The sequence below is a fragment of the Zea mays genome, chromosome 1 (assembly GCF_902167145.1).
Source record: "Zea mays cultivar B73 chromosome 1, Zm-B73-REFERENCE-NAM-5.0, whole genome shotgun sequence".
NCBI classification, from domain to species: domain Eukaryota; kingdom Viridiplantae; phylum Streptophyta; class Magnoliopsida; order Poales; family Poaceae; genus Zea; species Zea mays.
In genome coordinates, this window is record NC_050096.1 from 181,932,640 (window position 1) to 181,959,616 (window position 26,977).

Consider the following 26,977-nt stretch of genomic DNA (forward strand, 5'->3'; position numbering starts at 1 on the left):
GGAGTGCATTAAACATCTTAATCCAATTGTTAGCAAGGACCCATCTAGGAAAAAACCAACAAGCAAGAGACCCAAGAAAGGGGAACCATTAGTCATTTTCAAAAGGAGATCTTTTGGTTCCACTACCATATTGGAAAGATTTAATGTGGCGACATAATTTTGACTTCATGCACATAGGGAAGGAATGTGAGCAAAAGCTTAGTTAATACATTCATGGGCATCGATGGGAAATCAAAGGATAACTTGAATTCTCGGTTGGACCTTCAAGCTTTAGGTATTAGAAGTGATCTTCATCCTATTAAAGTTGAAGACCAATTTTATTTACCACCTGCACCTTACTCAATGAGTTCCGACGAGAGGAAATTATTTTGTCAAGACTTAACGGTGTGAAGTTTTCTGAGGGTTATGCATCTGATATACGTCATAATGTACATGTTAATGAGAAAAGGATAATTGGGTTGAAGATTTATGAGAACCATATTATTCTACAACACTTGTTCATCGTTCGCCGGTGCTCATCACGTGCAGAAGGTGACCTGGTAGTTGTTGTTGTCGTTGCAAGCATGGGTCTTGGTATTGTCGCTCGGATACTGGTAAGCGCCGGGGCACTGGTGGGCGTACGTGCACAAGATCTCAACGCCATGGGCAAGTTATAGCCGCTGACCACCGAGATGTCGTAGTAGTCATGTGCATCGCCGCCATCAAGCGTGTACTCTGCCAGTGTCGTCGGTGGATCCCCGGAGAGAGTGTGCAGGAGAGCACACCAGCGCAGTCGTCAGTGTCACAGTGGCCACTCTCGCCGTTGAATGAACAACCTGTGTGTCCCCAGAACCTGCCACTAGTGCCGGCCGGGCACGTCGACGGTCCATGTCTGGCCTACAGTTGGTCCAGCTGCGTGCCGCCGCCGATGGGAATGCCCGCTGGCCACACCATACGTGTAGTCACAGTTGTTCGTTATGGTGAAAGTGCCTACGCTTGCACCAGCATAGAACGCGCCGAGGAGGAGGACCCAGAGGACGGGCATGGCTGCCTTATGTCTTAGAGACTTCGATCTAGCGCATTTACACCTGAGGCGAGGACGTGTTCTTGCGTGCAGGGGCAAAAGACGGTGTGGCTGTCGCGTCGTGAAGGGTGCGGCGTGGCATGCCCGCCGCCAAGCGCATCTATTATGGGGCGGGGAACCAGAGCAGGAAGCCCTACAATGCTGGTCGACCTTCGAAGGTGAGTTCTTCCGATTGTGTTGCAGGTGGGTCAATGTTTCTATCGAAGTCTAAGCCGTGGAAAGGGCCTTTGCCTCGGCCGCCACCTCAATGGACGATCAATGATGTGTTTGATTTTATTTTGGGGTCTTCCGGTGATGATTGCAGCGAGCGACCACCTAGCTCCCCCAGATCCGATTTTTTCACCAGATTTGTTGTCAGTGCTGAATTCAAATTCATTTGGATTGGAACCGGTCCAGTGCAGGCCCATGTCCTTTTCTCGGGACGGGCTACCTCTTTTCTCCAAGGGTCGGTCTCTGGAATCATTCAGAAGCCGCAACGTAGGTCTCAGACTCCTTTCTCACCGTCTCTTCGTCAGACCTATTCGCAAACCAAGATTGCCCCTGCTCACGCTGCCTCCACAAGCCACCGAGATCCCTAGGCACTCATACGCTGAGGTGCTTATGGATGGTGTAAGTGATGGGGGAAACGGAGGCGCACATTCCCCAGTTTGGAGGCAGGCGGACCGTCGTAGTCAAGTTAATCCAAACTGCGGTCCAAATCGCGTCCACGCTAGGGGAACACCCTTTCTTTAGTGGTCGGGGGCCTAGGCAAGACCGAGGTCGTGGAGTATGGTGTGGCCGTGGTGGCCGTTCTTGTTGGCACTCATCTCAGGATTCGAACAGAGCAGCTGATCGAGAGGTGCCTGAAACAAGCAAGGCTCGTTCGTTCGAAGATGCTGAAAAGAAGCGATTGACTGACACAACCATCATTCGCTTGGCTGATGACACAGGCAAGAGACGACGGGAGGAGCTCTGCTGTGAGATTTGTGAGGATGATCACATGCCGATGGACTGCCCGGTATATAATGGCCCTAAACCTCATGCTATTCTTTGCGGTTTTGCGGGTGGGGACTCCGGATTCTTTTAGATTTCATCTTTTGGCTCAAAGGGATTGATCCCAAAGAAAGAAACTTCAACGGCATTTATCACAGCAAAGGAAGGTACCATCACTTTGGAATTAGTTAAATCTGAATTGGCTCGCCTCATTCCGGTGAGATGGACTTGGTCTGTCTAGAGCCATTCAAATGGTTTTGTGGTACCTTTCCCATCCAAAGTTGAACTGCAGCGGATGGTGGCCATGAAATAAGTTCATACAACAGATGGTAATAGTATAATGTTTATTCAAGAATTAGACCAGAAGATAGAGCCTGCTCATCATCTGCAGAAGGCATGGGTGAACATTTATGGGGTGTCATTTGAGATACGTTCTTTTCTTCCTTTGTGGGCTATGGGCACTATTATTGGAGCTACTCAAAAAGTTGTTCTGAGATATACAAAAAGGATGGGTGTTGTTAGGTTGCCGATAGGCGTAACAAACGTTGATAAGATACCAGAATCGATGGACATTGTGGTGGGCGACGGCTTATATGAAATTTTCTTTAAAGTTGATAAGGTGTGCAAAGATGGAGTCTAGTTAGATTTTAATGATCCCTCTGATAAGAATGACGAAGAAGAAAATGACTCCAAGGGCGAAGAGTATGATGGGCTCGATGACTTTCAGAATAATCGTGAGGCTACCGGTGAAGATGCATTAATGGATGATGTATCTGGTAACAATGTTGACAATCCTTCTAATGTCATACAGGCCTCACAGCAGGTCCAGGAATTTTCTAAGACCGATTTGACACTTGACAACTTAGATGCTGTTGTGCTCTCCCAGACTACGACTCCTGTTTTTTTCTATAATCAGGGTTCGAATTTAGCCTTGGGATATGCAGCTTCAAAAGGTGATGAACTTGATGCAGGGGCTATTGATGCCCATGTGGAGATAGAGAACGTTAATGTTAGTGCCCTTGAGAGTGCGTGTGTTGGTGTGGCTGATAAAATGACAGTGGCTTTGGCGCACATGCAGGCTGCTACTCCCAATGCGTTAGAGTTGGGGAGTGATCAAACTTTGGCTCAGCATTCTTACAGGCTGCTGCAAATGTGTGTGTGGGTTTGGTCAATTTTTCCATGGGTCCTGACCACACATCTGTTGAAGGTGATGATTTTGTTAATCCTTCTCTAGGGCCCACTAAACATACTTATTCTCGTTCACTCATAAACGTGGAAGCTGATCCATTTATTCCTGAATTAAATATTTCAGGGCAGGGATACTTAAATACAATGCCATTTTCTCTGGTCCAAAGTGGTGGCACCTCAGATATCTCATTTTCTTTTTCAGAGGTACCTCGAGCTACATTACAACATTTATGCAAGCTGTTCAAAATTAAAGCTAAAATGAAAAATGATGAAATGGTACAGGCTCTACAACATTTGTAAGAGATAGACAATCACGTCTTGGTTGCTCTTCAAGACTGGTTTACATCAAACTCTCTTTCTCAAAGACCGACTGCTGTAGAAGCAGTTACTCGTGCCTCCAGCAAGAGAGTGGCTTCTGATGAGGATACTATGAGCAAGGCTCAGCGCCTAGCAGCAAAGCACAATATGGAAATAAGTGAGTGCTCCTTTGTATCTTTTAAGCCAAAAATTATTACTACCAATTTAAATAATGTTGGGATTCGCTTAAGCAGAAATGATAATGAGGTTCTTAAATCGGTCGAAGCAATTAAGAATATGGAGGTTGATAGACTTATTATTTCTACCAATTCATCTTCTTCTGTTCATTGTATTGACTTAGATAAAGAAGAAGAGGATGAAATTGATACTCACATTTCAAATGCTTCTAAAAGATGGGATGATAACTCTGACCAAGACGGTCTAGAGTGGGGCTATGATCTTAGTGTTGTTTCACGTCGTAAAAAGGCGAATCATTTTACTTCGGTAAGGAGGGCTTCTCGTCCTTCTCAAAAACCAGTCACCCTGTCTAAAGATAGTTTAAAATGAAGGGTATTTTTTGGAATAACAGAGGTCTTGCAGACTTGGCTAAACATAATTATCTTTCGACCTTAGCTAAAGATCATCGTCTCGACTTCTTAGCGATATTTGAGACGGACAGGGACATTTTCTCAGGCTCCACTTTGCGGCATATAAATGGTGGGATTGATTTTCTCTGGCACACTGTGCCACCAAGAGGTAGATCCGGAGGAATGATTTTAGGAATAATTCCGGCAGTTTTTTGACATTGGAGCTATTGATGAGGGGAATTTTTACATGAAATTTCTTCTTAGAAATAAATCAGATGATTTTAAATGGGCCCTGTATGCGGTATATGGCCCAGCTCAGGATGACCTTAAGAATGTCTTCGTAGCAGAAATGGCTAGTGTAGTTGGTGCAGAGTCCCACCCTTTTATTATCGGGGGGATTTCAATATAATGAGAAGGGCCGAGGATAAAAACAAAAATAACTTCAATTTTCGTTGGCCTAATTTATTTAATGCCGTCATAGAGAGCCTTGAGATGAAAGAGATTTACCTAAAGGGTTGTCATTTTACTTGGTCCAATAATTTAGATCCACCAACCTTTGAAAAACTTGACAGAGTTTTTATGAGTATCGATTGGGAATTAGAATTCCCTAATGTCTCTGTCATAGCACTTCGTAGATCTCGCTCGGACCACACACCGTTACTGCTCAACGCCATGGTTACCTCTCAGCTCAGCACCCACACCCAGTTTAAATTTGAGTTAGGATGGCTTATTAGTGATGGGTTCCATGATATGGTTGCCACGATCACTACTACAGTAAACCTCTGTACAGGCGGTCCGGTTAGCCTCTACACAGGCGGTTCCAGGAACCGCTTGTGGTGCACCGACTGTGATGTAAAACAACATCACAGGCGGTCAATCAAAAACCGCTTGTGATAGACACACATCACAGGAGGTCCGGTTTAAAAGAACCGCCTGTGATAGACACACATCCCAGGCGGTCCAGTTTAAAAGAACCGCCTGTGATAGACACACATCACAGGCGGTTTCTAATCCTAGCCGCTTGTGTTAGCCACACATCACAGGCGGTTTCAAATATAAGTCCGACTGTATTTCAATATACAGATTCCAGATTCATATTTAGATTCCAGATTCATATACAGAATTAATAACAGAATCAAACACAGATTCAAACACATATTCCATACACAGATTCCATACACAGATTTATACCTATCAAGTTCCATAACAGGTTCCATACACAGATTCATCCACATATCAAGTTCCATCATACACAGATTTATACACATATCAAGTTGCATAACAACTCAACATCTCAAAGTTCCATAGACAACTAAACATCTAAAGTTCCTAACTAAAGATCTAAACACTGTGTGATATCGTGTACAAATTTAGTTCTGGGAATTGTTGCAAATTTCCATTTGTATTGTAGAATAGCCCTTGTTGATGAAGAACTTCACGGCGCATAAAGTAAAGCAAGTCTTTTACAACCTTAGCCACGCCGACGGAAACCATATCTCTTTCTAACCATTCAGCATTGATCTTGGATTTAGGAACCTGCAATGAAAGCAAAAAGCAAGCAGTGCTAAGAGTAATGTGATGAGCAACAATATAACATAAAAATTGCAACATAGACAATGATAGCGAACTTACATCCTCACGATTGACCATGTAATGAAAGGTGACACGACACCATTCGCATACATAATAACCGCACAGGACAGTACCCGGAGGTTGTTTGTCACCATATGGAAATAATGATATTGACAAATTAGGCTTGTCCTCTGGATGTTCGCCGCCAAGACCTTTCCAATAAAAACGGTATGCACTGCATATAAGAATAGCATTGTGAGATTAAGAATACATTTGTTAAGTTGTAATAAGTACAAGTGTGCAATAATAATCATACTTATCTAAAATCTTCAAGAAGTCATTATACGTAGCCTTTTCCATTCTCAGTGAGTCGAAGACCACGACTTTACCATGCTTTGGAAAGATCATGATACAAATGTAGTGGTCACTATATAGACATAGACGAAAACACATGTTAAGATCACGATTGCCATAATTTATAGTTCAAAACCATGTCGAGAACTTACTTAAAGTGGTGCGGAGCTATTATTAAGTCCTTGCCATGTTGTACATGATTATACATGGCTCGTCCAATGTATGCAGCCATTACCTTCATTTTCTTTCTCTGATTCTGTTTGACGGCTTTCTCCAATTCAGCATCATCCAAGTCTTTGTATTCTTCTCCATGTCTCCGATCAACTTCTTTGTAGCGAGCTTGGGATATCATCAACGGGTCAAGAAACCCTGTCTTAAGTTGTTTCTTCTTATCATCCATGTATTGCATCCTACGTGTAAAAGTGTTAATCGTTAGACTCTCGTTTATGTGTGCGTGTACAAAACCAACAAATATGAAAGTTTAGAGGTACTTACAAGCAAAAGAGGGTTAAGTAGTTGGTTTCCATCCTTTGTCGGTGGTACAACGACTAGAGATCGTCAAAGAATAAATGCCGCATAGGATCTATATTATCATTGCTCCAAAATGCATCTTCTGGCACAACAAATGTGAAGTCCTCGAGTTTGTATTTGTTGCTAGCCACCATGTACCACTCATGCATTCTAATCTCAGGAGTCGACAACTTAGAAACTTGCACCGTCGTCAAGAACGGCCTCCCATTCACAAATTTAGGAGGAACATCCTCCTTCTTGTATATCGAGATATTGGTTTTAAGACGTAATGATTCTCGAGTATGAATCATTCCATCTTCTTCCCATACTTCGAAATTGTCTATTTGGGACCGTGTGCGTACTCCATGAGATGCTAATTCCGCTTTTGATTGATTTGTCATAACTCTCCGCAATTTATGCAGGTAGCGTGCCACTGATTCTGACGGTTTCTTGACATCGTCAGTGGCGATTCGCTGATGAATTTTCTTTGAAATAGTTGGCCCTTCAACATTGGTGTCAATCTTTGCTTCCTTTTTGATGTTTGCGTTGACATTCTGAGGAACAATTTTGTCTACGTCCCCCTCGTCCAGTTCCTTAGCAAGAGGTGATATGATTGTTTCAACGATTTTTGTGGAGGTCGGTGTCATATTTTCTTGCACCATGGGGTATGGAATGATCGAACTATCTTTCTGTTGCATTGGTGTTGAATTCGGCGTTGGTGACTTATGACGCGATACACGACTTAAGATCGGCTCATCACCCAACTTGATGTCGCGTCGATGCCAAAGGACCAACTCGTTCATTGCCTCCTGCAAAGTTATGATCCCCTCATCTGGAAAGTCTATCTCCCAATCTTCACAACCAATGTCTGTGATCTCTAGAACTTGGACCACATCATAGTATGGCGGGACAGGATTATCCTTGTAGTTAACAAGTCCTGGTTTTACCAAACCAGTAGCAGCTTGTTTTGTTTTTGTCCCAGATCGATTGATTGGAATATGAAGAAAGCAAGGCTTGTCCTCAACAATATCGTCTACAGGGTACTTGGTGAAGTCTTGCATAGATCCTACGCTGCTAGGGACTATAGGTGGACTCATGTGGCCTGGCTTGAGTTCAAATGATATGCATTCTGTTTTCTTCATTTTGTTCATCACGTTATTAATAGTCTTTTGTACCCTTTCATCAATAGTCTCTTCAAGGGCCCTTTTCGACTTCTCGTGTTTCCTATATGACGACGCATACTCTGGAAACGCCTCTCTCCAGGAAATCTTAGAAGAGATTCCCCGAGCCCGTCCAGTGTGTTCAGGATTGCCTAGTGCTGCAGTTAGTATGTCATTCTCCCTTCGAGGCTTAAATTCGCCCTTCTTTCTCTTATCTGCATATTCTTGAATTTTTGTCGAAACTTCGCCTACCAATTCTGGATGCAAAAGTTTGCCGTCCTCACTCAAACCTGCCCGACCTAAGATCCAACGAATAGCTCGCTCATCGATATCTTTTAATATTGGGTCCAAAGTGCCATTAGCTATAGCTTCCTCGATTATCCTGTTCCACTGCACAACTTTATGGTGATATCCGGTTGACCCCATGCGATGGGGGTGTTTGTTCATCTTCACTCTCTGAGAATTAGTTTCGCCCAGTTCTTTGGCCTTCAGTTCGGTCTTCTGACGAACAAATTCCTCCCACTGAGCTTGAGTGATTTTCCCCATTTTCTTGGGCGGAGGAACCTTATTCTTCTTAACAAATTCCCTATTCATCTCGGCCTTCCACCCACGAAACATCTTGGCCATAGCAGAGAGCATCGACTTCCTTACTGCATCCTCTATGCCTTTTGGGACCTTGAATGACTCAGACAACTTAGCCCATAGCTTATTGCGGGTGTCTTCATCTAAATCCTTCCATTTTTGAAGTGTGATTGGCACTATATATCTAACAGTAGACCCGCAGGAATTTTGAAACTTTGTAACCACGTCAAGTGGTTCTTCAGGAAACCCCTCTGCATTTAGTTGTGTTACGTACATAACTGCACCTTCTTTCATCTGATTGGGACCTCGTCGCCCTCGTTTCCGCTTATGTGAAACGGATGATTCAGGCATCGGAGCATCCTCCGTGTTTCGTATAGAACATGCATACTCTTTCTTCTCTTCATTTGAAATCTATATATTGAAACAAATATTGGCCTTTCATATATGAACATTATTTTAGAATATAGTCGGCATATTTCTATTTACCTCTTCATCGTTGGGAATATAGTCGGCATCAAGCTCATCTGATGTTTTTTTCTTCCTTGGAGGTATAGGAGGACAAGGATTGTCGTTACTAGAACTATCCTCCCCGCTCCCTTCACCGGAGCTGCTCGTTGTCTGCCATTCAAGTTTGGTCGCGTCTTCATCAACTTTGTTAGACGCACCGGTGCAGACCACATCCATCCTAGTAGGTACCTAGTGCACAGCTGGTTCCATCAATAAAGGGATATATTGTTAGTCTGATATACTGGTTCCATCAATAAGGGAACTTGGAGAAAAGGTGATTCAAAAGAAATCGAGCCCAAACCCGCCTCCATGTCCCTCCTTTCCTCCCCAAACAGAAAGCCTAAACCCGCCTCCGGAGCAGGATCGGGCCGGGAAGCACGGAGCAGATAGAAGTGCACTTTCCAATGCAGTTAGACAGAGAAGGAATGGCTGTGATGTTATAATGCTGAAGGACCCCAAGAAGAGATTATGGCCTATTGTCCACCACCACTGCCCGTTATTTGTGGGCTTCACCGAGGGCTGGAAACATTTGGTGACAGCAAACGACCTTCAGACTGGGGACGTCTGCGAGATTGTTAAGGGGCCAGACGATGGTGAGCCTATGTACTCTGTCCGGATGTGTGGTCACAAAATTTAAAGCCGCCCCGGCTTCATCTGTGCACTTCTCTTCTCTTATGTCGGCTACTAAGATCACTTAGCAGCCCACCTAAGAGAAGAGAAGCACACACATGAAGCCGGGGCGGCTTTAAATTTTGTGACCACACATCCGGACATAGTACACCGGCTCACCATCGTCTGGCCCCTTAACAAGCTTGCAGACGTCCCCAGCCCGAAGGTCGTTTGCTGTCACCAAATGTTTCCAGCCCTCGGTGAAGCCCACAAATAACGGGCAGTGGTGGTGGATGACAGGCCATAATCTCTTCTTGGTGTCCTTCAGCATTATAACATCACAGCCATGCCTTCTTTGTCTAACTGCATTGGAAAGTGCACTTCTATCTGCTCCGTGCTTCCCGACCCGATTCAGGCATTCAGCCGATGCCATTCTCCATATAAGTCCCAAACAGAGAATAGGGATGAGGTAGTCAAGATTGTACGCGCTAGTGCTCAACTACTAGCATCTATAGATATGGACACAAGTCCAAATTTGGTGCTACTCGGCACCATCGATATCACTAGGGAAAACAAATACATCAAAGAGATCCACTTCCCAATAGTACTCGAAGATAGTTCATTGACTTGACACTCTCTAAGAGGTTCATACAAAATACATTATCTCAAAGAGTGAAACCTACGATACTCATATCGTGTTGTTTAGGACTAAACATCAACAACCCCTTGACTGGTCGCTATCATACTCAATTCCAAAATATTTTTCCAATATGTCGGCTTGAGTAAGGAGATCTGGGCTTGGGAGTTCCTCCAAATCATCTGCAGCTTCATCATCTTCAGCATATTGCAGGGCTTCATCTTGAATAATTTTAGCCCTCTTGGAGTCAGCATACTTTTTGATGGACAGAGCACACTTCTCAAGCATGTCGCATACATCTCCAATTTGAAACAAAGTGTCTTAAGTGTGTACACTGATTCCGGTTCACTAGTATCCACAACCCCATCAGTCACTAGACTGCGAATGATGTAAACATGTGTCTCGATGACTCGAACTGAGCTCTCAACCATGTCAAGTGGCTCTTTTTCCATCTCTGAAACTAAAAATGACCAAGTCTCACAATCAAAATTGAGATCGCAACAAAGGCAGGGATCAGAGGGAAAACAAGGATGTGGCTTATAGGGCAAAAGAGGGGTCCAAATAACATTGTCATGGCTATGAACAAGTCAAAGATGGGAGATAAGAACAAGTCTTATAACATAGGGTTGGGAAGCAAAGATAGGTAGTCAAAAAACAAAGAAGGGAGATAAGGACAAGTCTTATAACATAGGGAGATAATAACATTGTCATGGCTATGTACTTCCATGATGTATGTGGCCATAAGCACATTTGCCCTAATGATTATCAAACAAAGATAGGTAGTCAAAAAACACTAAAAATAGACTTGTTGCCCCAATCACTATGAAGATTTTCTACCAAGAAGGGGTCCTAGTAGTTGCATCAACTATCCATGACAAGATCAAACAACTGACATCGATGGAGGGACACAAAATTCTTCATTCGAAGGATACTAACACCTTAATGGTATACAAACATTTAATCAGAAGGGATAAAAGAAATAAAAAAACTGATACCTGAGAAGTAATTGACAACCAAGCAATAAGCATACACAGCTAGAAGTATCTTATAACTGACTGGCAACAAGCTACTAAAGCAAAAATGGTGACCTTAACAAAATATGTAAGTGAAAACACCAACAGTAATTAATCTAAGCACTAATAATCAGGGATAGCCATTGATTAACCTAAGCATTTGATTAACCATTTCTTTTCTGGATAACCATTTTATCCACGAGTCATAGTGGCCAAACCAGGGATGTTGTTTAGACGAATAATTAATCTAAGCACTGATAATCAGGGGAACAATACAGTAACAACACAAAGTCTGTAACAAGTAATCTGCCATCAATTAACTTCTGAAATTTGGAAAGCTATGATTCAAACACATATATATCCAACTGTGTATTCAAACACATATATGATTCAAACACAAGTAATCTGCCATCAATTAACATATATGATTCAAACACATATATGATTCAAACACATATAGGAAATTCGAGCCATGAACTTAGAAGAAATGGAACCTGAACTTCGACCTTACTACGAGAGGAAGAAGAAAGAGCTTATTGAGTACCTCACGAGCCTAATGACCAACAGTTCTTGAGTACCTCAGGGATGGCGGCGCTTCGGGCTCGGGGACGGGGACGGCGGCGCTTGGGCTCAGGGACGGCGGCGCACTCGGTGCTCGGGCTCGGGGACTCGGCGCTCGAGCTCGGGGACGGGGACGGCGGCGCTTGGGCTTAGGGACGGCGGCGCTCGGGCTCGGGGACGGCGGCGCTCGGGCTCGGGGACGGCGGCGCTCGGGCTCGGGGACGGGGACGGCGGCGCTTAGGCTCGGGGACGGGGACGACGGCGCTCGGGCTCGGGCTCGGGGACGAGGACAGCGGCAGCCTGGCGGCACAACTGTGTCAGCTCGGGCGGGACGAGTTAGGGTTCCTGCCGGAACCAACAAGCCTTTTATATTGTAAACAATCACAGACGGATATTTAGAAAAACCGCCTGTGATAGATAACATCACAGGCGGTTTTTTATTCCGACCGCCTGTGATAGATTAACTTCACAGGCGGTCGGAATAAAAAACCGCTTGTGATGTTATCTATCACATGCGGTTTTTTCTAAATATCCGCCTGTGATGTGTGTACACTATAAAAGGACTAGCCCACGGGTTCCAGAACCCTATCTCCCAGAACATTCACAGCACTGTAGCGGCGGCGGGTATTTTTTGAGATCTACAGGGAGAAGGTTTTGTTTTTGAGTTTATTGATTGATTTCAATAGTTTATGCATATATATGATCTCCATTTGTTTTCTTTCTCATTTTGATGCGATTTTTTGCCTCAATTTTGTAATATAGACCGGATTTGAAGAAAAACTTAGGAATTCCAAGATTTGGACTTGTAGTAGTTGATCTAGTTTAAAGATTCTTTAGAAACACAGTTGTCTCACCTCAAGGTACCTATTGCTGCAATGTTTGTTTCATTTTCATGCACATCAATTCGTTTCATGTTTTATGGATGAATTCAATTAATTAATGATTTTATTGATGTTAATCAATATAGGGATATGTAATGGACCGAGGTTGGATGTACAATGTGCCAAGACCACATCCGTCGTACATTCGAAATTTGAGAAGCTTTATTGAAGCGGCCAACAAGCACACGAATTTGCGAAAGAGCAAGGAGATATTATGTCTGTGCATCGATTGTGATAATAAGATAGCTTGGAGAGATACAGGAGTAATCCAATCACATCTGCTAAAAAGAGGGTTTAAAAACAATTACACGATATGGTCAGAACATGGTGAGTTGGATCCGTGTGAAGTGCCTGGTAATGACGAGAGAGTTGCCGGAATTTTAGATCTTAAAGTTGATGGTAAAGTGGATAATGTGGATGCTAATCAAGATTTTGAAGAATTTGATTGTGAAGAGATGTTGCGCCATATGGAACCAGAAATGTTGAGTTCTGTGGGATCGCAGAAAGGGCTATCTAAAATGGAGGGACTGGAAAGTGCCTCAAAAGAACCTTTATATGATGAATCAAAGGGTTGTGACAAAGAGTTTACTACACTGCGTACAGTTCTAGAACTTCTTAAGTTGAAGGCTAGCGCCGGATGGTCTGATACTAGCTTCACAGATCTTTTGAATTTTCTGTCCCAATTACTACCAAAACCCAACAAACTACCAACAAGCACTTATAAAGCGAAGAAGCTTATATTTCCCATAGCTCTGGGTGTGCAAAAAATTCATGCATGTCCGAACCATTGTATTCTGTATCGTGGCGATTTTGAGAACGCATCAAGATGCCCAGTTTGCAATGTCAGTCGATACAAGAAGAGCTACAATCAAGACTGTGTAAAAAAATTCCCGAAGAAAAATAAAAACAAGAAATCCACTATTGGGCCTGAAAGTGACAATGACACTTTTGATGACATGGATGGGAAAAGGAAGTCAAAGATCCCAGCTTTGGTGATGTGGTATCTTCCAGTAATTGATCGCTTAAAACGTTTGTTCTCAAATCCTAGGGAGGCTGAGCTTATGTGTTGGCATGCTGAAAATCACAAGCAGAATAACAAACAGATTCGACACCCTGCTGATGCATCACAATGGAAAAATTTCGATCTTATCTATCTTGAGTTTGCCAAAGAAACCAGAAATGTAAGATTTGCTTTGGGTATAGACGGAATGAATCCATTTGGTGAAAAAAGAAGTGTACATAGCACCTGGCCCGTGACTTTAACGATGTACAACCTTCCATCATGGCTGTGTCACAAAAAAGTACATTATGTTGACTATTCTTATTCAAGGTCCAAAAAATCAGCTGGTGTTGATATTGATGTGTTCCTAGAACCTCTTATGGAAGATATGACAAAGCTCTGGAATGAAGGAGTTAGAATATGGGATGAGTATTGCCATGAGTATTTCAACTTAAGAGCAATTATATTTGTTACCATCCATGATTCTCCCGGTGGCACCACACTATCAGGGCAAAAGACTAAAGGAAAGAATGGTTGTGTAGTGTGCGTCGATGGAACTGCTTCCATGTACCTTAAATCATCCAAGAAGTTGGTGTTCATGGGACACAAACGGTTCTTGATGAAGCAGCATAAGTACCGAAAGATGAAAGAGGAATTTAACAATGAACTGGAAAGTGAAGGTGCACCAAAGCCTTATAGTGGGAAACTTGTTTTTGAAATTGTAAAGAACATTCATGTTGTATTCGGAAAGGGAAAAAACAAAGGAGAAAAGAGAAAGAGAACTGACCCTTCAACTTACACAACTTTCAAGAAGCAATCAATTTTTTTCAAGTACCTCCCATACTGGAAGGATATGGAAATTTGCCACAGCATTGATTTGATGCATGTAACAAAAAATGTTTTTGACAGCATCATTGGAACCTTGCTGGGCATGCCGAGTAAGACAAAGGACGGACTTAAATCACGCAATGATCTAGTAGATCTTCAAATCAGACCGGAACTTCATCCAGTGGATAGTGGCAAAGGGAAGCCTTACCTCCCCCCAGCTAGCTACAACTTGTCAATTGAGGAGAGAACAAAGATTTGCAAATGTTTGCATGGGGTCAAAGTGCCCACAGGTTTCTCATCCAATATTAGCAAACTAGTCAGGATGAAGGACTTGTCTCTATTTGGCTACAACTCTCATGACTGCCATGTGATGTTGATGGTGTTCCTCCCAATTGCGGTAAGAGCCCTCGAAACAAAGCATGTCAAAGTTGTCATCACACGCTTGTGTTACTTTTTCAATACGGTTTCACAAAAAGTAATAGCTTTAGAAGACTTGGACTATCTAAAGGCATACATCATCGAGACTATGTGCAAGCTTGAAATGTGTTTTCCTCCATCATTTTTTGATATGCAAGTACACCTAATCATACATCTCGTGGATCAGATAAAAATATTAGGGCCACTATATTTACATCATATTTTCAGTTGGAGCGATACCTGGGAGTATTAAAAGGTTATGTGCGAAATCGCGCTCACCCAGAGGGTAAACTATGTGGGAGAGGGAGAATGGGCAAGAAAACTTTTCGCGTTGAGGATTACAAGCTAGTACATTGTGCTCATGGTAGTGTACTACAACATCTCACGATAGCCGAGCCTTACATAGAGGAACACCTCGATGAGCTTCGTAAAGAAAATTAGAACCGCACAGAGGACTGGATCATGAGGGAGCACAAACATCGTTTCAGCGAATGGTTAATGGACAAAAACATCCCATTCGGAGACTCTTTGGAAGAGAAAACAATGAAGAATTTGGCTTCTGGGCCATCGTGTTTTGTGACATCATGGCAAGCATATGACATCAATGGGTACACATTCTACACTAAATCAAAAGACATGAAAAGTGTTGCACAAAATAGCGGTGTTCGTATCGATGCTTTTGACCTACATGGACAGAACACCACATATTTTGGATTCATAGAGGAAATATGAGAACTTGATTATGGCCCAAGCATGAAAATACCCTTATTTAAGTGCCAATGGGTACAACATCCCATGAGGGTGATAGTGGATAACTACGGACTCACACTGGTAGACTTAAAGAAAGTAGGATATAAAGATGACCCATGGGTTCTCGCCGAATGTGTTGCACAAGTGTTCTATGTACTCGATCCAGCAGAAGATGCATGTAGTTATTTTTGGAAAGCAAAAAATTGTTGGAGTTGAGAATGTGGGAGACCAAGATGAGGAATACAATAAGTATGAAGAGATGTTCGTCTTTAACAGTCCAGAGAGAATCAAGCGTGTGGAAAAGAAAATTGATAAGAACTTAAAGCCATACATGCGGAAAAATGGTAGTTCATGAAAAATTGTATGAATCAAATTGTATTTGTTATCATGTATGATCGACTATGCATTGTGGTTGCCAATTAATTTAAAATCTCTCTAGTTATCTATGTGTGCTATTAAAATTCATTTAAATTGTATTTGCATATTTATGTTAAAAATTAAATATTAATTCATTTAAATTGTATTTGCATATTTCTGTTAAAAATTAAAATATTAATTCATTTAAATTGTATTTTCATATTTCTGTTAAAAATTAAAATATTAATATGGTAATCAAATCACAATCACAGGCGGTTTTTTATTAGGGTCCGTTTGTGAAAAGAATAGAGCACCACAGGCGGTCCTAAACAAAAACCGCTTGTGATACTAATACATCATAGGCGGTTCGAGTAGCCTGGGACATCCCAGGCGGTTTTCTAACCGAACCGCATGTGATGTAAAAAGCCTACCGCTTGTATAGAGCCAAATTGTACTAGTGGATCTGGCAGCAACAAACAAGGGGAATCACGGCAATACTGTCGGCGTTTCGAGACCGGGGGGTCCCTGAGCCGACGAGTGAGTGTGCCGCGTGCCCCAGCCCAGATGGGTCGAGCGCGTGGGCGAGCGCGAAGGGGGGAGAAGCGAGGTGGCCGGAGACGGGCGTGAGAGAGGTGGAGATCCCGCGGCCTTCGTGTTCGTCCCGCGCCCAGGTCGGGTGCGCTTGCAGTAGGGGGTTACAAGCGTCCACGCGGGTGAGGGAAGCGAGCGGCCCCGAGAGAGCGCCTGTCCCGTCCTCGTCCCCGCGCGGCCAACCTTCTCTATGAAGGCCCTGGTCCTTCCTTTTATAGGCGTAAGGAGAGGATCCAGGTGTACAATGGGGGTGTAGCAGAGTGCTACGTGTCTAGCGGAGGGAGAGCTAGCGCCCTAAGTACAAGCCAATGTGGCAGCCGGAGAGATCTTGGCACCCTGCTGGCGTGATGTCGTGGCTGTCGGAGGAGCAACGAAGCCTGGCGGAGGGACAGCTGTCGGAGCGGTCGAGTCCTTGCTGACGTCCCCCTGCTTCCGTAAGAGAGCTGAGAGCCGCCGTCGTCACAGAGCTTGTGGGGCGCCATCATTGCCCATCTGGCGGAGCTAGCCAGATGGGACACCGGTCTTGTTCTCTTTGACCCGAGTCGGCTCGGGGTAGGATGATGATGGCTCTTTCCGTTGACGTGGCGGGCCTGTGCCCTAGGTCGGGCGACGTGGGGGCTCCTCCGAAGCCGAGGTCGAGTCTGTCTTCCGTGGCCGAGGCCGAGCCCGAGCCCCTGGGTCGAGCGAGGCGGAGATCGTTCGGCAGAGGCCAGAGCGGAGTCCGAGCCCTGGGGTCGGGCGAGGCGGAGTTCGTCGTCTTCCGGGGCCGAGCCCGAGTCCGAGCCCTGGGTCGGGCGGAGCGGAGTTCGCCGTCTTCCGGGTCTTAGCCCGAGTCCGAGCCCTGGGTCGGGCGGAACGGTGCTCGCCGTCTTCCGGGTCTTAGCCCGAGTCCGAGCCCTGGGTCGGGCGGAGCGGAGTTCGCCGTCTTCCGGGTCTTAGCCCGAGTCCGAGCCCTGGGTCGGGCGGAGCGGAGTTCGCCGTCTTCCGGGTCTTAGCCCGAGTCCGAGCCCTGGGTCGGGCGGAGCGGAGTTCGCCGTCTTCCGGGGCTTAGCCCGAGTCCGAGCCCTGGGTCGGGCGGAGCGGAGCTTCCTATGGCGCCTTTGGCAAGGCCTGACTGCCTGTCAGACTCACTCTGTCGAGTGGCACTGCAGTCGGAGTGGCGCAGGCGGCGCTGTCCTTCTGTCAGACCGGTCAGTGGAGCGGCGGAGTGACGGCGGTCACTTCGGCTCTGCCGGGGGGCGCGCGTCAGGATAGAGGTGTCAGGCCACCTTTGCGTTAAATGCTCCTGCAACTCGGTCAGTCGGTGCGGCGATTTAGTCAGGGTTGCTTCTTAGCGAAGCCAAGGCCTCGGGCGAGCCGGAGATGTGTCCGCCGTTAAAAGGGGGGCCTCGGGCGAGACGGAAGTCCCTCGAGGTCGGCTGCCCTTGTCCGAGGCTAGGCTCGGGTGAAGCGTGATTGAGTCACTCGTATGGACTGATCCCTGACTTAATCGCACCCATCAGGCCTCTGCAGCTTTATGCTGATGGGGGTTACCAGCTGAGAATTAGGCGTCTTGAGGGTACCCCTAATTATGGTCCCCGATAGTAGCCCCGAGCCTCGAAGGGAGTGTTAGCACTCGCTTGGAGGCTTTCGTCGCACTTTTTTGCAAGGGGACGAGCCTTTCTCGGTTGCATTTTGTTCCGGTGGGTGCGCGCGAGCGCACCCGACGGGTGTAGCCCCCGAGGCCTCGGAGGAGTGGTTTCACTCCTTCGAGGTCTTAATGCCTTGCGTAATGCTTCGGCTGGTTTGGTTGTTCCCTCATGCGAACTGGTCGTAGCCCGGGTGCACGGTCGGGGCCCAAGCTCTCGGGCTGGTATGTTGACGCTGTCAACGGTTTGGCTGGAGCCGGGTTTGCGAGAGCAGCCCCCGAGCCTCCGCACAGGGCGAGAGGACGATCAGGGACAGACTCGGCTTTTTTATATACGCCCCTGCGTCGCCTTTTCGCAAGGAGGAGGGGAGAGAGCGCCATGTTACCCTCGATGGGCACCGAACATGGTGTCTCCGGTGAGCTGCAAGCGGGTGATCCGAGTGGACGTCCGTGCCCCGTTCGTTGGGGGTCGGCTAGGGGCCCAAAGGCACGCCCAAAAGTACCTGCGGGTGATCTGCTGGACCCGGTCCCCTGGCGACGGGGTCCGAGGGCTTGATGCCTCCCTCCGATGGGATTCCGTTACAAGATCGTTCCCGCTGGTCTCGGAAATGTCCTAGGGTACCTCGGGAGCGCAGCCCGAGCCTCGGTTATGTATCGAACGTACCCCTGGTCATCCCTCGCTCGGCGTCTGAGGCGACTGTGAACCCTTCGGGGGCCAGCCTTCGAACCCCTGATCAGTAATGGGCACGGAGCCCGAGTAGCCTGAGGCGGCCATGGAGCCCTTCGGGGGGCTGGCCTTCGAACCCCTGACCAGTAGTGGGTGTCGGGCCCACGCGATCTGAGGCGACTGTTGAACCCTTCGGAGGGCCAGCCTTCGAACCTCTGATCAGTAGGGGGGGCTCGGAGCCCGGTTCCTTCACAGAGAAGGATCCTTTTCGGGGTATCCCCCTTTCCCGGTCCCTGTTGCAAGAGATAGAGAAAGAGGAAAAAGGAAAAGGATACGAAAATCGGCTCGGGGTACCTTTTTTGGCGCGGTTATTACGGCGAAGGCGAAGCGTCGCCCGCTTCTCCTGCCAGAGGCGCCGCCTGTCCCGCCGCGGAGTTAATGCGACGGGGCGAGCGGTTGGCGGGGCGGCCGTTGCGCGTGCGCGAGCCGTTCGAGGAACGGATCACGGGCGCACCGTCTTCACGCCGTGGGAGGAGGCTCTCTTGCTGTCCCTGGAGGGGACGTGAGCCTGGCTGACGACGTGACTGCTGCTCCCGCTCGCCTGCCACCGTCATTACTGCCGGCCCACTTTCGGCCGCATTGACCGTCGCGCCAGACTGGCGCTGCTGGGTCGTGCGCTGGGTCGCCTCGAGTCGCGGCATAGGTTCCGCAACCGAAGAGGTGCGACGGTGGCGCAAGTGGCGGTGCGGTTGCTTGCATGCAGCAACTGGCGCGCTGGTTGCGTGACGCGTGGGCCTGGGCCTCCAAGCTGGTGTGTCAGAAGTCGGAGAAGCGCGTCCACCTGGCGCGGTTGCATGCCGCCTGCATGGCTGCCCGCCCCTTCCGCCCGTTGGTCTGGGCAAAAGTGGGGGGTCGCTTGTAACCGCTGGGCGGTTGTGTGCACCACGCGCGGCGGTTTGGCTTCTTCTGCTCTGAGCCGGTTTGCATGACATGCGGGACCCAGCCCCCGAGCCGCCGAGGAGGGCCTTGGAGCGTGTTGGAGAAGACTCAGCCCGTGGCATTTGGGGGCGCACGTAGGGAGAGTTGCCTTTAAAAGGAGGGCGACCCCTTTCGGAAGGCAACCATGTCTTCTTCCTCCCTTATGCGTCGTGTCTTTCCATCTTCCAAGCCCCCGGATGGGGGGTATCCACCGTCTTTCCGCCTCCTCGCTGGAGGAACGCAACTCCGTGGGAGTTGGTACCTTTCAGCCATCGTTCGGATTCAAGGATTTTCATCAGCCGGCCCGGCTGCACCCCCACGCCGGCGGTCACCCAAGATGGTGACCACCAGTTCCTGGGTGGGGAGGAGCAAGCCGGGCTGCGATCTTGGTCCCACCCTCAGCTTCAAGGATGTTCATCATCCTCGCTGGGATGGGGACCGGGCTGAGCCGGCGCTCTACCTCCCGTGCGGGTCCGCGGGTCACCCTCTCCCGCGGCGTTCGAGGGAGAAGGCGCTCACTGGCCCTGCGGGCGGCGCGGACTTAGACAACGTGGGGCTGATCGACGGCGGGCGTCGTCACCTCCAGCGTGTTGGAGTCGTCGGCTTGGCTCCCGGCGGTCCCTCCTGCCGGAGGGCGGCTGCCGCGCCGTGTGCACGGGAGGACCACCCACGATGCCGCGCGCTGCTAGGGCGGCGTTCGTGTTCTGGGGTGGCCCTGCTTTTGCACCGGGATGGCGCCCTCGCGCAGAGGCCGGTGCCCCACTCGTTTGGGAGGATTTGAGTGGGGATCTGCCGGGGGGCTGGTGGCCCCCGCCATCAGCGCCGAGGCGGAGGCGGCTCGAGAAGTCCCCGTCGCCGACGGGATCACTGCCACCATCCGCGCCCCGGGCCTCCGGTTCTTCGTACTTGTCCTCGCCCCTCGAGCGTCAGCGTGGGCGAGGGCAAGATTGCAGCAGCGCCCACCCTGAGGCCTGCACTGCTGCGGCTCGGCCATCCGGAGCGGGGGTCGTTGTCGTCGTAGTCAGAGCGGGCGGCGGCGAGCCGCTCATCAGTCTTCTGTTGCTCCGCAGGCCTTCCCCATGGAGTGGGGTTGTTCGTACCTGCGGAGGGGGAACCGGAGTTCCGTTTGTAATGGCACTTCGAATGCCAGTGTTTTTGTTCATTGTGGCTGTCGAGGCCTGAACATGTATGTAATTTCGGCACGGAGCCGTGTTTTTTCCTCATTTTCGAGCACTAAGTCTCGCCTGTTGATTATCTGAACCGCTTCACCAAGCATGAGTCGCCCCGTGTCAAGGTGACGAGTGAGGTATCCGTATCCCGGAGGCGTAGGAGTCCCTCGGCTCGATCGGCCTTGTTGTCTGAGGCTTCTCTAGCTTAGTTAAGGGGACCCCTTGGCCGCTCTTCGATGAGCCGAGGCCAGGGGTAGCGATATCAGTACGAACAGAGGCGGAGTTGGCTCGAAAATGGGAACCTGGTTGGCCGGAGCCTAGCCGGGTTGCCCGTCAGCGGGGCCGACGTCGGAGTCGATCAGCCGAGGCCTCGGGTCGGGCTGGCGCCCTTGGAAGATGGTTGGCCGAGGCCCCAGGGGTAACCGGCCGAGCCGCCTGCTCGGGCCGGATTCCCGGAGAAGTCCCTGGATCGTGTCGCCGTCCGAGGCTGGGTCGGACCTCGCTGAAGGCGTCGTCGATGCCGAGGGTGCTACAGCCCCCTTCAGCGTGAAGACCCGAGCCTGCAGGATCAGATTGTCTTGTAGCGTGTGCCTTCTGCGGCCGCCGAGGCCAGAAAACACACCCTCGCTGCGTTGTAAAGCCGCGTCTCCTTTCCTCTTATTTCGAGCATCTGGACTTTCCGTCGGTAACAGGGATGTTTGCGTGGGCGAGAGTTGCTTCTCGCGGAAGGTGATGAGTGAGGTATCCGTATCCCAGAGGCGTGGGAGTCCCTCGGCTCGGTCGGCCTTGCCGCTTACGCGTACTTTCGCCCGTCCATGAGGCCCTGTCACCGATTCAGTCGAGAAGGCTTGAAGGACCGCCTCGGCAGAAGAGCTTCCGAACGTGAAGACTTGTTCGGTCCGCGGAATCACTTTATCCGAACGCGAGTTACATATCGCAGAAGGTGATGAGTGAGGTATCCGTATCCCGGAGGCGTAGGAGTCCCTCGGCTCGGTCAGCCTTGGCTGCTTATGTGTACTCCGTCGTTTCCAGGATCCGCTTTTCGAAGTAGTCAAAAAGCACGAAAGAAATTCTGCTAAAAAGAGATCCTTTTTCGAGGAAAATTTCGACGCAGAGGGGGTCTCCCCCCTTTTAGCCCCCGAGGGAGGGTCGGGCTTTGCCGAGGCGAGGCCGACCCTTCCTTGATGACTAAACTTTGCGTGGGTGCGAGGTATATGAACAACTTGAAAATATCTTAAGGGTAGAAGCGACGTAGTTGTTTGATGTTCCAAGCGTTGTCGTAGATCTCGCCTTGATTGTTGGCCAGCTTGTATGTTCCGGGCTTCAGAACTTTGGCGATGACGAATGGCCCCTCCCAGGGGGGCATGAGTTTGTGCCTCCCTCGGGCGTCTTGCCGCAGCCGAAGCACCAGGTCGCCCACATGGAGGTCTCGGGGCCGGACCCCTCGGGCGTGGTAGCGTCGCAGGGTCTGCTGGTACCGCGCCGAGTGTAGTAAGGCCTTGTCCCGAGCCTCTTCCAGCTGGTCCAGCGATTCTTCTCGGCTAGCTTGGTTGCTTTGATCGTTGTAGGCCCTCGTCCTCGGGGAGCCGTATTCCAGGTCAGTGGGCAAGATGGCCTCGGCCCCGTAGACCAGGAAGAACGGCGTGAAACCCGTGGCTCGGCTCGGCGTCGTCCTCAGGCTCCAGACCACCGAGGGGAGTTCCTTCATCCATCGCTTGCCGAACTTGTTGAGGCCGTTGTGAATCCGGGGCTTGAGCCCTTGTAGAATCATGCCGTTGGCACGCTCTACTTGCCCATTCGACATGGGATGAGCCACGGTGGCCCAGTCCACCCGGATGTGGTGATCCTCGCAAAAATCCAAGAATTTTTTGTCGGTGAACTGGGTACCGTTGTCGGTGATGATGGAGTTTGGGACCCCGAAGCGATGGATGATGTTGGTGAAGAACGCCACCGCCTGCTCGGACCTGATGCTGTTCAGGGGTCGGACCTCGATCCACTTGGAGAATTTGTCGATGGCGACCAGCAGGTGCGTGTAGCCCCCGGGCGCCTTCTGCAAGGGACCGACGAGGTCCAGACCCCATACAGTAAAGGGCCAGGTGATGGGTATCGTCTACAGAGCCTGAGTGGGCAGGTGGGTCTGCTTCGCATAGAATTGGCACCCTTCGCAGGTGCGGACAATTCTAGTGGCGTCAGCCACCGCCGTTGGCCAGTAGAAGCCTTGCCGGAAAGCATTCCCGACAAGGGCTCGAGGCGCTGCATGATGGCCGCAAGCCCCCGAGTGTATTTCTTGCAGGAGTTCCTGACCTTCGGCGATGGAGATGCATCGCTGGAGGATGCCCGAGGGGCTCCGGTGGTAGAGCTCCTCCTCATCGCCCAGCAAGACGAACGACTTGGCGCGTCGAGCTACCCGCCGAGCCTCGGCTTGGTCGAGGGGTAGCTCTCCCTGGCGGAGATATCGCAGGTACGGGGCCTGCCAATTTCGATCAGGCGTGGCCCCGCTCTGCTCCTCCTCGACGTTCAGTGCCTCGGCTTCGGGGGCCGAGGGTACCTTGGGCTGAACCGAGGACGCCCCGGGCCGAGCCGAGGGTGCCTCGGGCCGTGCCGAGGTTGCCTCGGGCTCGGGCGAGTCGTCGATCTTGACGGAGGGTTGATGCAGATCCCGGGAGAAGACGTCCGGGGGAACCGTTGTTCGCCCCGAGGCTATTTCAGCCAGCTCGTCCGCAGTCTCGTTGTAGCGCCGAGCGATGTGGTTGAGCTCGAGCCCGAAGAACTTGTCTTCCAGGCGCCGAACCTCATCGCAGTAGGCCTCCATCTTCGGGTCGCGGCAGTGGGAGTTCTTCATGACTTGGTCGATGACGAGCTGCGAGTCACCGCGGGCGTCGAGGCGTCTGACCCCTAGCTCGATGGCGATCCGCAACCCGTTGACCAGAGCCTCGTACTCAGCCACATTGTTGGACGCCGGGAAATGGAGGCGTAGCACGTAGCGTAGGTGCTTCCCGAGGGGCGAGATGAAGAGCAGGCCCGCGCCGGCTCCCGTCTTCATCAGCGACCCGTCGAAAAACATGGTCCAGAGCTCCGGTTGGATCGGAGCCGTCGGTAGCTGGGTGTCGACCCATTCGGCTACGAAGTCCGCCAACACCTGGGACTTGATGGCCTTCCGAGGGGCGAACGAGATTGTTTCGCCCATGATTTCCACCGCCCACTTTGCGATCCTGCCCGAGGCCTCTCGGCACTGGATGATCTCCCCCAGGGGGAAGGATGACACCATAGTTACCGGATGAGACTCGAAGTAGTGTCGTAACTTCCGCCTCGTCAGGATCACAGCATACAGCAGCTTCTGAACTTGTGGGTAGCGGATCTTGGTCTCGGACAGTACCTCGCTGACGAAGTAGATTGGCCTCTGAACGGGCAATGCATGCCCTTCCTCTTGCCTCTCGACCACAATCGCGGCGCTAACCACCTGAGTGGTAGCGGCGACGTAGACCAAGAGGGCTTCTCCATCAGCTGGGGGCACCAAGACAGGCGCCTTTGTAAGGAGCGCCTTCAGGTTCCCGAGGGCTTCCTCGGCCTCAGGGGTCCAAGCGAAACACTCGGTCTTCCTTAAGAGGCGGTACAGAGGTAGACCTCTTTTGCCGAGGCGTGAGATGAAGCGGCTCAGGGCCGCGAGACATCCCATGACCCTCTGTACGCCTTTTAAGTCCTTGATGGGTCCCATGCTGGTGATAGCTGCGATCTTCTCTGGGTTGGCTTCGATGCCTCGCTCTGAGACGATGAACCCCAGGAGCATGCCCCGGGGCACCCCGAAGACACACTTCTCAGGATTGAGCTTGACTCCTTTCGCCTTGAGACATCGGAATGTCACTTCAAGGTCGAAGAGGAGGTCGGAAGCCTTCCTTGTCTTGACTACGATGTCATCGACGTAGGCCTCGACTGTGCGACCGATGTGTTCGTCGAACACATGGTTCATGCACCGCTGGTACGTCGCGCCCGCATTCCTCAAACCGAACGGCATGGTGACATAGCAGTACATGCCGAACGGCGTGATGAAAGAAGTCGCGAGTTGGTCGGACTCTTTCATCCGGATCTGGTGATACCCTGAGTAGGCATCGAGGAAGGACAGGGTTTCGCACCCAGCAGTGGAATCCACGATTTGATCGATGCGAGGCAGAGGGTAGGGAACCTTCGGACATGCTTTGTTGAGACCGGTGTAGTCTACACACATCCGCCATTTCCCCCCTTTCTTCCTTACAAGCACAGGGTTGGCAAGCCATTCGGGATGGAATACCTCTTTGATGAACCCTACTGCCATTAGCTTGTGGATCTCCTCGCCTATCACTCTGCGCTTCTCCTCGTCGAATCGGCGCAGAGGCTGCCTGACGGGTCGGGCTCCGGCCCGAATATCCAGCGAGTGCTCGGCGACATCCCTCGGTATGCCGGGCATGTCCGAGGGACTCCACGCAAAGACGTCGGCGTTTGCGCGGAGAAAGTCGACGAGCACTGCTTCCTATTTGGGGTCGAGCCCGGAACCAATCCGGATCTGCTTGGAGGTGTCGCCACTGGGGTCGAGAGGGACGGCCTTAACCGTCTCCGCTGGCTCGAAGTTGCTGGCATGACGCTTCACGTCCGGCACCTCTTTGGAGGGGTTCTTCAGGTCGGCGATGAGGGCCTCGGACTCAGCGAGGGCCTCGGCGCACTCCACGCACTCCACGTCGCATTCGAACGCGTGTTTGTACGTGGGGCCAACGGTGATGACCCCGTTGGGGCCCGGCATCTTGAGCTTCAGGTAGGTGTAGTTGGGGACGGCCATGAACTTCGCGTAGCATGGCCTCCCCAGTACAGCGTGGTAGGTTCCTCGGAACCCGACCACCTCGAACGTCAAGGTCTCCCTTTGGAAGTTGGTGGGCGTTCCGAAGCAAACGGGAAGGTCAAGCCGTCCGAGGGGCTGGACGCGCTTCCCAGGGATGATCCCGTGGAAGGGCGCAGCGCCTGCCCGGACGGAGGACAGATCGACGCGCAGGAGCCTGAGGGTCTCGGCGTAGATGATGTTGAGGCAGCTGCCCCCATCCATCAGGACCTTGGTGAGCCTGACATTGCCGATGATGGGGTCGACGACGAGCGGGTATTTCCCCGGGCTCGGCACGTGGTCGGGGTGGTCGGCCTGGTCGAAGGTGATGGGCTTGTCGGACCAGTCTAGGTAGACTGGCGCCGCCACCTTCACCGAGCAGACCTCCCGGCGCTCTTGCTTGCGATGCCGAGCCGAGGCATTCGCCGTATGCCCACCGTAGATCATGAAGCAGTCGCGGACCTCGGGGAACTCTCCTGCTTGGTGATCTTCGTTCTTGTCGTCGTCGCGGGCCCTGCCACCCTCTGCGGGTGGCCCGGCCCTGTGGAAGTGGCGCCGAAGCATGACGCACTCCTCAAGGGTGTGCTTGACGGGCCCCTGATGGTAGGGGCACGGCTCCTTGAGCATCTTGTCGAAGAGGTTAGCACCTCCGGGGGGCTTCCGAGGGTTCTTGTACTCGGCGGCGGCGACAAGGTCCGTGTCAGCGGCGTCGCGTTTCGATTGCGACTTCTTCTTGCCCTTCTTCTTGGCGCCGCGCGGAGTAGACGCCTCGGGAGCCTCTTCCGATGGGCGGCCCTGGGGCTGCTTGTCCTTTCGGAAGATAGCCTCAACCGCGTCCTGGCCAGAGGCGAACTTGGTGGCGATGTCCATCAGCTCGCTCGCCCTGGTGGGGGTCTTGCGACCCAACTTACTCACCAGGTCGCGGCAGGTGGTGCCGGCAAGGAACGCGCCGATGACATCCGAGTCGGTGATGTTGGGCAGCTCGGTGCGCTGCTTCGAGAATCGCCAGATGTAGTCCCGGAGAGACTCTCCCGGCTGTTGCCGGCAGCTCCGGAGGTCCCAGGAATTCCCGGGGCGCACGTACGTGCCCTGGAAATTGCCGGCGAAGGCTTGGACCAAGTCGTCCCAGTTGGAGACCTGTCCCGGAGGCAGGTGCTCCAACCAGGCGCGAGCAGTGTCGGAGAGGAACAGGGGAAGGTTGCGGATGATGAGGTTGTCGTCGTCCGTTCCTCCCAGTTGGCAGGCCAGGCGGTAGTC

The 26,977-nt window shown here is 50.5% G+C and overlaps 1 pseudogene; it reads right to left on the reverse strand.

Moving 5' to 3' along the window:
- Nucleotides 1-518: 518 nt before the first annotated feature.
- LOC103645087 (thaumatin-like pathogenesis-related protein 4) overlaps nt 519-26,977 on the reverse strand; it is a 63,066-nt pseudogene continuing 36,607 nt past the window's right edge.